Raw genomic sequence first — 11,990 nt, 5'->3', positions numbered from 1 at the left:
GCCTACTTACTCTTGGCAGATCCAGCTGTCAAATAATCCTTCTGACATCCCCTCCATACTGTTTTTTTCTGGCCTATTAATAATATAAGTCAGTATTTCTAGGGCTTGCATTTTACTCTCTACCCTGTATTCTTCAAAGAGTAACAAAGGTGATTAATATTAAAACAATAGTAAAAATGCACAAATCACATCTTGCCAATCCCCCAGTGTTTTTTGCCTTTCACTTGAATAATATCCATACTCATTACAGTCACAGTAAAATTCAAAATCTTGGTTCTGCCTGCTTCTCCAAATTCATCCTGTATACAGCCACCCTGATGAAGCATATTCACATCTCAGACCCTCTACCTTTGCCATTTCTTCTGCTTCTCCTAGGTCAGCATCTGATAGGTTCTTTTCTGGTGTTTAAATTCTTTGTTCAAATATGATTACTTCTTCCAGTAACACTTCTACCATACTCTGAAGAGCTCCCCCTCTGTATGCTCACTACCTCTTCCATTTGCTTTATATGTGGAAGACATACATCACTTTCTGACATTAAAATCATTCATTCTATGTTTTTCATTTCAAAAGGGAAATAGATGACAGTGGATCATTTGTCCATCTGGGTTTTTTTTGTTTTGTTTTGTTTTGTTTTGTTTTGTTTTGTTTTTGTTTTTAGTGTATTTGGTATAGGTTCTTACTACTCTTGGACTCCTAGTGATTTCTCCAGTTTTTAGCCTCACTAGTTCTGGGATTCCAGGCATGCACCACCATGCCCAGTCTCAGAGGCCTGCTCAGTGCACCCAGGGGGCAAGGCTGGCACAACATGTAGTGCCAGGGATCGAACCCAGATTGTTTCACTTTCCTAAGCGGGTTCTTAGTCCACTGAGCTATCTGGCTGGCCCTATCCATCTTGTTTTTAAGAACTCAGAACAGCACCTGACATACACTAGTTACTGAATAAATATATTTATAAATATGTTTCAATGAATAGATGAAAATATATTCAATTCAGTAGCAGGAGAAACTTGTGTTGGAATTCCTCAGTTGATGGAGACTTGAGTTGTTTCTAAGTTTTTAGCTATTATAAATTGTACTGCTATAAACATGGGTATACATATATGACAGTGGTATGATATTTTTAATTTTTCCAGCAAGATAACCAAAAGGGGAGTAGCTGTGTTAAATAGGACTTCTAATCCTAGTTTTGTTAAGAGTTTAATTACTGATATCCACAGTGGTTGCACCAGTCTACATTCTCAACAACAGTGAATAAAGGTTAGTAATCCCCCACGGACACTTCAGCATTTGTTACTGTTTGATTTCTTGATGATGATAGCCATTCCTTGCAGAATGAGATGGAATCTTAGTGCTGTTCTACTTTGCATCTCCCAAATGATAAATGATGTTTAGCCTTTTTTCAGGTTTTTATCTGCCATTGTATTTCTTCATTGTGGGTATGTATTTCTCAGATGCCCAATTTTGAATTGGGTCATTGAATTTGAGAGGGTCCTTTTTCAATTCTTTACATGTTCCAGAGGAAAGCTCTTTGTCTGAATGGCAACTGGCTCTAAATTTCCCTGCTCTGTTTTCATTTAACTGCTGGTGATTTCTTTTGCTATGCAAAAGCTTTATCAATAAGATGAAATCTCAGTTGTTGATTCATTATAGCATTTTCTGTGTGGTCTGGTTTTGTTCACAAAGTCTCTGCCTACACCTATGTCCTCAAGATTTTTACCTATTTTCTTTTCCAGTAGATTGAGTGTTTATGTTTTAGTAGAACACAATTTAGAAGGATGGCTGTGATACCAATCTCTGACACATTGTAACAGCTTCTCTATGCTTTCTTGTGTTTTCTAACTTTCCAAAGGTTCTCCTTTCTCAAATTGTCACCCAAACAAATTCATGCTAGCCTACTTACTCTTGGCAGATCCAGCTGTCAAATAATCCTTCTGGAACCCCCTCCAAACTCTTTTTTTCTGGCTTATTAATAATACAAATCTTTATATGAAATCTTATATCTTAAATCTTTCTTCAATTTGGACTTCAGTGCATGGTGGTACTCATGTTTTCTTTTCACATAATGGAGTACTATTCAGCCATAAAGAAAGATATATTTGAGACATTTGTAGGTAAATGGATGCAACTAGGTACCATACTCATAAGTTAAATAAATCACAATCACACATGTAAACATCATATTGTCTCCTTGGTGTGAATAGCTCAAAGAGAAATAAGGTCTAAAATGCACAATAGATATTGTGAAACAGTAAGAAAATGTTCATAAGGAAAGAACTTGGGTAGAGGAAAAGGGAAGGGAAGGAGGAGAAAAGGAAAAATGCAAGGCAGCTAGCATATTATTTCCTCTTAGTTCATTGAAAAGAAAGGTTTGTGCTAATATATTTTGGACAATTATTCATACTTATATTTTTTAATTTGAATAACTGCTTTGAAGATGACAAGATACATTATATTAACTATTGTTATTCTCCGATTATTTTGTTTGGAAACTTAGTTTTACTTTTTTTCCACAAAAAAAAAAAAAAAAAAAAAGAATTGCAAGCAAAACATATAATGCAAATTAAAGCCGAAAGTAGTTACATCAAAAATAAGAAAGTTGTATAGGGAACATAATTCTGCCTTCTAAAAAATTTGGCATGCTTCAAAGATCAATTTTAAACTTCAGAAACTCAGAAATAAAATTACTAGCATTAAATCACAACTCCAGACATCTCTTATGCATCACAGGTTTAAGACCTCAGGCACCTGTTGCCACACATACACCACCAGAGCAATTAACACATCCTGATGGCACTTGGCTTCATGTTTGGGTCCAGCACCCCTTGCTGAAAAAGGATGCAGTTGGCTTGCATGTAGTCAGAAACATGGCCAAAGGGGGTCACTCCTCATTGACAAATCTGGGTCTCAGCTTCTCCCCTATAAAGGGTCACACATGACTTCTTGACAGAAGGCCTCTGGGGAAGAGTCCAAGTACATTTAATACCAAGAAGTGGGCAGCTCAGTGACGCATCCTCTGCAGTCCTCTGTTCCGGTGCCTCATTTTCTCTTTCCCTGTTCTTGTTTGCCTAAGATTCCCAAGAATTTAAAGCAAATGAAACTATCATTTGCCACTAATGGTTTGTTGAAATGACACAACCTCTTTCTATAATTCTCCTTTCTCTTTTTCTCCTGTCAGCCCTTTTCCTACCTTCATAAAAGTCTTACATGAGGGAAAAGGTGATATCTAAGTAGCATAACCACCTGCCTGGCAAGAACAAGATCGTGAGTTTGATCACGCATACCAAAAAAGAAAAAAAAAAAGCCTGAAATGGATACACTGAAAACACTTTACAGAAACTTTAAGTCCTTTGATGTATTTAGTTCTGTGAAAGTAATGTACTGGTAGGACCAGAATTTAAATTTAAAGTCCATAAAATTCTATGGCTGGAGTGATAACTCAGTGTTCTAAGCACCTGCCTGGCAAGCACAAAAACCTGGGTTCAATCCCTGGTACTGTGTGCTGTGTGGGCCACCAAGACCAGGCATGATGAGGCTCATTTGTAATCCTAGTGATGGGGAGGCTGAGACAAGAGGATCACTATGAGTCTGATCTGCATAGCCAGACCCTGTACCAAATAAATAAAAAAAATATTTTAAATGAATAAATAAAGTCCATTCTCTTAAAATAATACTATGTTCTCTGGAATATCCCAGAAAGAAAATGAAATAAGCAATACAAAAAAGAGAAATATCTATGTGTCAAAAGGAGAGAATCAGATAACAGGGAAAAATAGGATTTTCTAGAATTAAGCCAAATGATCACTGTTCAATTTTTAAATGCATATCAGATTCTACTAAAAAATAAAGGGCTTCCCAAATGTCAGTTTCTTGTTTCTCAGCTCTAACTTTGCCTATTTATATTTATTTTGAATCAATATAATTGCTTTAAACAGTTCATAGTAAAGGCACTATAAATCATTGGAGGCATAAGAAGGTCAGTGAGGACTCAAGACATAAGGGGACCTGTACTGTGACATCCTGTAACTCAGTAGTGTCCCAAACTTTCTGATCAAAGAGATTACGGGGCCACAGAAGAAAGTGATTGATGACGTAGAGTGTGCCTAGGGAGAGTCACATGGAGAGAAAATATTTTCTCTGGCTTTCACAGAGAGCACATTGATCAAGCAATGGCCATGACTCATCCACAATTTCTATATAACTATAAGCCCAAGATCCAGACAAACTAATACATAGATCTGCTATCCAGTAATATGAAATTTCTCCAAGAATGTGTGAACTGGGGCTGGGGAAATGGCTCAGTAGAATAAGTGCTTCTCTGGCAAGTGCAAGGGCCTCAGTTCAATCCCTGGTTCCCCAAAAAAAAAAAAAAAAAAAAAAGTGTGAATCACAGTCCCGGAGGTAGAGTTTTCCTTCCATATTTGTGCTTATCTGGATATTCTCTGCTATGATCTAAATATTTATGTGCTCCTCAAATTCATATGCTGAAATGTTAAGCCTCAATATGCTTCTATTATGGAGGTGATTCCTTTGGGCAGCTATTAGATCAGGAGGGAAAAACCCTCAGGAGTGGGGCTAATGCTCTTTTCAGGGTTCTGGGATGCTATAAATTCTTCTACATTCTTTCCAGGTTCTTTTCCTAAACAAAGAATTGGATATGAAATTCACAAAAGATATTAAGGTTTTACATTTATTAAAGGTAGGAAAAGAAGAATGCTTTACACAATGAGAGCAGGCCACTGAAAGAGCTTAGAGCAGCAACAAGTTCAATGTTGGAAGTCTTTTCTATCTTTTGACTTCTCAAGCTGATGTCAGTTTTGAGTTGTCCTATCAGAAACCTGCTTGGGGATGGGATTGTGGTGGTCCACTCTCCCAGCTCAAAATTTACTGCTGTCCTCTTACACTCTTAAAACCCTCTCTGGGTTCCAACACCTATAACAGGAAGAACTGGGAGGATTTGGACTTTCCAATTTTTTAAAATTAATTTTATTGAGCAACAAATAGCAATAAGACAGCTTCAAAACAGTTTAACAGGACAGAAACAATAATTCATACATTGCATATTGTTGTCTTCACAGTGTTTATTCATAGTACAAGATGCAGACACGATATCTTGTCCAAACACTATTAGTACAAATCTTTCTTCTCATTGAATTAAGAAAAAGTCACTGTTTATCTAACCTAACTATTTTGTATATGCTGATACAAATTTTTTTTAATTTGTATCCCCTTTTTTGTTTAGTTTTGTCAGAGATGGGTATTCCATTGCCATTTAAATATTGTAGGTACATGAATTCAGCAAAATAATCCAATATAGTCCAGTAGTCCATAATAGTAGTGGGTTATCTGTAAGATTGGCAATGTCAGAAGTCGCTAACTTGAGCCTTTTATACCTTAGCATATTACTATTGCTTTACTTTTTATACCCCGTTATTATACTTTTCTGCTGGATAGTTAAAAGCAAGATGTATATAACAAGAAATGTAACTTTCATATCTGTGGACTTTATGCCAGACTTGCCTTGGAGAAAACTCATATATCCAAATAACCAAAGAAAAGTGCAGAAAAGAATGACAACCTGTGCCGGACCACTCACAGTGTTTCATTGGTGTCTTGGGGTCTGCATGTGCTTCAAGAAGACTGAAGTATGCCAAAACTGCAATAAATTGAAGAATGTCTGCCAGACCTGCCTCTTAGACCTAGAAAATGGCCTGCCCATTCAGGTTCTAGATGCAGGACTGTCTTTTAAAGATGACATGCCAAAAATCAGATGTCAACAAAGAGTACTACATGCAGAATATGGAGATTAAAATTTCTAACTCTGATGAAATACAGCCAGTTGGCATGCTGGGAAAAGCAATGTCAGCCAGTGAAATGCTGCTTAAACTGGCCTGGACCACACCCTACTACAAAAGGAATCGGCCCCACATTTTCTCCTTCAGAGTGAAAAGAAAGTGTAAGAGAGGAGAGGAATGTCCATACAGACATGAGAAGCCTACAGACCCAGATGACCCCCTTTCTGATAAGAATATTAAAGACCAATATTATGTAATCAATGATTTTGTAGCAGATAAGCTTCTAAAGTGGGCTTCCACGATGCCTCGTTTAGATCCACCTGAGGATAAGACTATCACCACACTATATGCTGGTGGTCTGGGTGATACCATTACTGAGACAGACCTCAGAAATCATTTCTAACAGTTTGGAGAGATCCAGATAACCACTGTTATACAGAGGCAACAGTGTGCTTTCAGCCAGTTTGCCACAGGGCAGGCTGCAGAAGTGGCTGCCAAGAAGTCAATAAGTTGATTGTCAATGGTCAGAGACTAATCGTGAAATGGAGAAATCCCAGACAGCTAGGGGAAAAGAAAAAGAGAAGGATGGAACCACAGACTCTGGGATCAAGCTAGAGCCTGTTCCAGAACTGCAAGGAGCTCTTCTTCCTCCTCCTCCTGCAGCAGCAAAAGAAACCTCTGCCAACTACTTCAACTTGCCTCCAAGTGGTCCCCCCGCAGTGGTAAACATCTCTCTGCCACGCATCCCGGAATTGCCCAGCCCCCACCCAGGTTTTGGGCCACACATGTTCCATCCATTGGGACCACCTCCTCCCTTCATGAAGGCTCCAGGAGTAATTCACTCTCTTCTCAGGGTACTCAGCAGATGGGAGCTCACGCCAGAAAACACAGCAGCCCCTAGCACATGATCAGCACTTTAGAGCTCTGTGAAAGAAAGAGCACTTTAAAATCCTAGTATATGGGGGCCAGGGAGATGGCTCAGTGGAATAAGTGCTTCCCTGGCAAGTGCAAGGGTCTGAGTTCAATCCCTGGTTCTGCCCAAAAAAAAAAAAAAAAAAGCCTAGTATATGAATATTGGAAAAAATACAATTTTCCTTCCTTTGCAGTTTCCACAGTAGCTGAATGTGTTCAGATGTGAGCAGTTGGAAAACAATAGCCATGCTTCCTTACATGCATTCAGAGGATTACTGGACCTCAAATAAGCTGCCAAGAACACAACTGCTCACTTCTATAACATTACTAAGAAAATCTATTGTCTCTTTCTCTTAAGCAGATGCATCAGTTGGCAGACCCAGCAGAGTTACTGTTCCAGTTATACGCTCATTTTGTAACCTTTTGGTGAGGGGCAAAAACAGGCCAATGGTAAAATATCTTTTGACCATTTTTATGACTATTGGGTATTTTCCTTTTTATCATTAAAAAAATAGTACTAATCACTGTAGTGGTGTAAGTGTGATTTAAGGATATAATTTTTGGAAGTCACACCCTCAAAGACAAGCAGAAGCCAATACCCAGCACAACCCAAATGTTTTCTTTCCTCTCTTTCTCCTCAAGTTTTACAGAAATCTGACAGTTTTACATCTTTCTACACTCCCCCTAAAAAAGAAGACAAAAGTAAGATTTTTTACTCCTATTGGATATAAATACAAATTTTATGGAGCTATGTATCATTGAAGAAACCTATTGTCTGGGATGAAACTATTCTGAAAAACTTACTGTGAAGCATTTTAAACTGAAAAGAAAAGCTCTGGAGTATGTTTGACTAGAAGACCTGTGACCTACAAGTGTGAAGCTCTGATCTTCAGCATTCACCTTTGTGTATCTTCAACATCTCACTGTAACCCCCTGCTTCTGTTCAGGGGACTATTTGGTCTTAGGATGTGTAGACATAACTGAACTGTAGATGGAAAGGAAATTTCATGTATTGTATTGTCATTAATTAATATAGGTCAGTCTTCCAAACAAAGAAACCTGCTTGGTCTCCCATGAGGAGCGGCGGAGGTAGTACTTTCTGATTGGTAAGAGGTGCAGGGCTTAGACACTGACATTACGCACATCAGTCCTGGATCTGTTACTGGCAGATCATGCCCACTTACCCAGACAGCTGGCTATGGTCCATTCTCTTGCTCCAGTGCCCTTTTTAAAAAGCCTGATAGAAACCTGTCACTATTTCATCATGTCACCACAGGGCAATAGACAGCTGTCTGTAAACCTGGAAGTGGACATTCATAACAATAATTCTTCCAGCACTTTGATCTTAAATATTTTCAATCTCCAAATTTGTGAGTACTGAGATTCTGTTGTTCATAATTACACAATCTGTGGTATTTTTGTTATAATGCCTGAAAAGACTAGAATACTCTCCTTCAGGCATTAAGTATCATATAGTTTTTTAGATCTCATAATTACTCTTGTTGTGGCTTAATAGTCCTTTATATTAAACATCCCCTGTGTTTAATAGGTTCTCTGTGGTAACTGGGAAGTAAAGACACAAGAAGAGAGGGAGAGTTGGTCTGAAGTTTGTAGGTTATTGTTTAAAAAAAAAAGGTGAGACAATACATAGGAAGAGAGAAAAAAATAAATTCTACAGCAAGATAACAGGATAGATAGAGCAGTAATAATGAGAAAATAGAGTTATTTTTTAATGATAAACACTAAAGAATATTTATAGCTGAAAGGAGAAGAGTAGAGAAGAAGAAACTTGTAATTAAGGGATTAGGAAGATAAATGGAAGAGAAAAGTCCATGAAAGGTGAAAGAGTACAAGCAGAAATGGAAGGATTGGCAGAGAAAACAATTTCCAAAAGAGGAATAAAGAGAAGTTACAGTCTATGAATATGTACAGATGTGGTATAAAGTGGGTATTACATGTCTTACAATTCATAGGCATTTTTTTCAAAGTGATAAGAATCCAAAAACTTGCATGATCTCCAAGAGTATTCAGCTGTTCAGGCTAAGCAAAGTAGGTATAATTGAGCTTGTCTTTTTTGTAGAGTAACTGCCTTTTGTCATTTAAAAAGAGACACTTTGAAAGCAATACTTTTGGGTGTTGTTCAATTTAATGGAACATTTAGATATTTCTATAGACAAAATTGCATTTGTTCTGGAGAACAAGCCTCATGTGTATTAGAATTGCAAGCTATATGTTGGAAGTACTTTGTTTGATGAAGAAAAAAGATGGTTGTGAAATGTGAGCAGTTACTGAAGTTGTCTACTAACATTTTAAACACTTAACAATAAATGAGCTACAAACAGAGGATAAGGTACTGGTCAAAGAAGGGTATGTCTAAAGTCAACACTTTGTAGGTTCAACTAAAGATGATGATAAAGTCTAAAGTGTGCTTATTAAATTTATTGGCAGAGGAGATCATAGGTAGTAAAGAGGACATAAACTAGAAATAAAAGTACAAAATTTGAAAGAAAAGAAATTTAGAAGCCAATGTTAGCTAAATCATTCAGAGAATGTTAATTACTACCCACTTAAATAAATCAGTGTATGGGAACAGGGAGGTAGCTCAGCAGCATAAATGCCTACCTGGAAAGTGCAAATTCCTGAATTTGGTCCTTGATACTGCCAAAAAATGTTAATTAAATCTAATAATAATAATAAACTACTTTCCAGGCCTGTCGTGTCGGCCCCATCCCCAGGGTGCACTGAGATGGTGATTGAGACTGGGCGTGGTGGTGCAAGCCTATAATTCCAGCACTTGGGAAGCTGTAAAACAGGAGGATCGTTATGAGTCCAATCTATACAGACAAGATCCTATAGATCCCATAGGCCCTGTAGACCCTGTCCTAAAAATACAAAAACTAAAAACTAAATAAATAAAGATAAAAATAATGTCAGTATAGAAATGAAGATAAAAATACTATGCCAGGTTTTAGAAAGCTTTTGATGAATAAAAAAAAAGTGAAAAAGTTTAACACATACTAGAATAGAGGCAGAAAAGCTAGAAGCATAATCTTAGTGAACAAGGATTTTGAGTATAGAAGGGATGAATGATTTGTTTACAAGCTTTAAGGAAGACCTTAAAAGTATATGCATTCATGATAAAAAAAAAAAAACCCTCTAGAGTAGGAGGCTGGGACTACAAAGAAGTCTGAGGAAAGTTTTGGAGTGATGTGCTCATTATCTTCTGCTCATGATTTCAAAGCCGTACACAAATGCTTTTTTGTGTGGAACCAGAGATTCAGCTCAGGCCCTTGCGCTTGCCAGGCAAGTGCTTAGTCTACTGAGCTGTTTTCCTGGCCCTCACAAATGCAAAAAATGAAAAAAGAACACTTGTTAATTGAAAAAGCACATTTGTTAATTACCAATTATACTCTAACAAATCTATGAAAATGACAACTTTACTTCCAAGGATTTTTAGGAAATTTGGGTCCTCAGGTCAAAGCAAAGATGTATTTACAAAGAAGAAATAAACACTCAGAGGAAATGTCAAGAAAATAAGGAAATATTTCAATTCCACAGAGCTCTGTGGAAAGATTGAAGGCAAATTGAAAGGAGTGAGCCACAGTGACAGGATTTAAGAGGCATAGTGACACAAAGGTTATGTGATGAAGAGTGACCCAGAAGACTAGGACTTGCAGCAATGACTCAGACTACAGAGGACCTGAAAGGTTTTGTCTTGATGGCCCCATAAAGAAAACATGATCCCTAAACGACCTCAACTACCAAATATGCACTCATTTTTCTTCACAAAATGTTGTCCCCACCCCTTTTATTTTCTTCCAGAAATCTCAGTTTGGGTATGAAATATTTATTGCTGTTTTGAGGCTCTATGTGTATGTGCATGGGAGTGTCACATCAGCATCAGTATTTCATTGTTGCATCTATTGATTGTTTTCCTGCCTTTTATATTTAAAAGGCCAAAGGCACAGTATTTCTGGAGTCTGCAGACCTTTACTTCCAAGTAATAATCAAGTTAGAATAATTTTTGTTGGGAAGTGAAGCAATCATGTCTTTTCTCATACCTATTATCTCTAAGTATGATACCTGCTCTGTATCCATCATGATACCAGCTCTACTGTACAGTTAGCCAGGTTGTGTAAAAGTTCTAGTCAGCATGAACATCTCTGACAAAGCTCTCTAAAATGTTCAGCATTGACCCTTCTTTTGTTCCCAGTGTGGTGTCCTTAGAATGACCCAAAACACAACCCTTTCCCACTGAATACAACTCACAATGACTACATGTTTCTTTGCCTTTGCTTCGGTTCTCCAGCACCTACTGTAAGACAAAAGTTCAAGTGAATTTGGGAGATGCATAGAACAATGGCAGTGGTGTGTACAAATGACACAGGGGTTGAGGTAGCCAATAAATGATGTGTAATTGAGCCAGCTATTATAGTAGATGACTGGATTCCTTAAAGAAACACACACCTACAATATTTAAATGACAATGGAATACATTTCTCTGACAAAACTAAACAAAAAAAGGGGATGCAAGTGAAGGACCATTTTGTATGTGTGTATTCAAGAGAGGATAGATATACAGCTTTCTCTTAATTCAATGAATAGAAAGATTTGATCTAATAGTGTTTGTGGGCAGGATATCATATCTGCATCTTGTACAATGAATAACCACTAAGAAGACAACAATATGCAATGTATTAATTATTGAAACTGTCCTACTAATTGAGTTTGAAACAGTCTCATTGCTATTTGTTTCTCAATAAAATTATCTTAAAAAAAGAAACATTTAGAAACACAGGCCACAAAATATTTTATCAGAGAAGCCAGGAGTCTAAGATATTTACTCTCTAGCTCTTAAAAGCCAATAACTGAGAGATGTTGTGGTAAAATGTCAGTTTTCTAGTACTTTTAGTCTATCTAATAGATGAGCACAAGGATGAAAACATGAAGAAATGGAAGTTATCTGGAGCACACTGATGTGCGAGTGTCTGAGGAAGATGAACAGCATCATGCCCAAATTTGCCACATATGGTGTTGCATAGTGCTTGCCAACAAAAGGATTTTGGAGGATATAAAGAAGTACTCTCAGGGCCGGCCAAATAGCTCAGTGGACTAAAGCATCTGCAAGTGGGCTCAGGGGCAGGGGGTCCGATCCCAGGCCTGCTGTGCCTGCCCTGTTCCCAGAGCACAGTGCAACAGCAATTGAGACTGGGCATGGAGGTACACACCTATAATCCCAGGTCTTAGGAGGCTGTAAACATGTGGATCACTATGAGCCTGATC

The 11,990-nt window shown here is 37.6% G+C and overlaps 1 pseudogene; it reads left to right on the top strand.

Moving 5' to 3' along the window:
- The window catches only part of LOC101564283, a 12,739-nt pseudogene extending 6,043 nt beyond the window's left edge, over positions 1 to 6,696 (top strand).
- The last annotated feature ends 5,294 nt before the right edge of the window (positions 6,697 to 11,990 follow it).

The sequence above is a fragment of the Octodon degus genome, unplaced genomic scaffold (assembly GCF_000260255.1).
Source record: "Octodon degus isolate 3935 unplaced genomic scaffold, OctDeg1.0 scaffold00196, whole genome shotgun sequence".
NCBI lineage: Eukaryota > Metazoa > Chordata > Mammalia > Rodentia > Octodontidae > Octodon > Octodon degus.
This window is presented reverse-complemented; position numbering and strand designations above follow the sequence as displayed.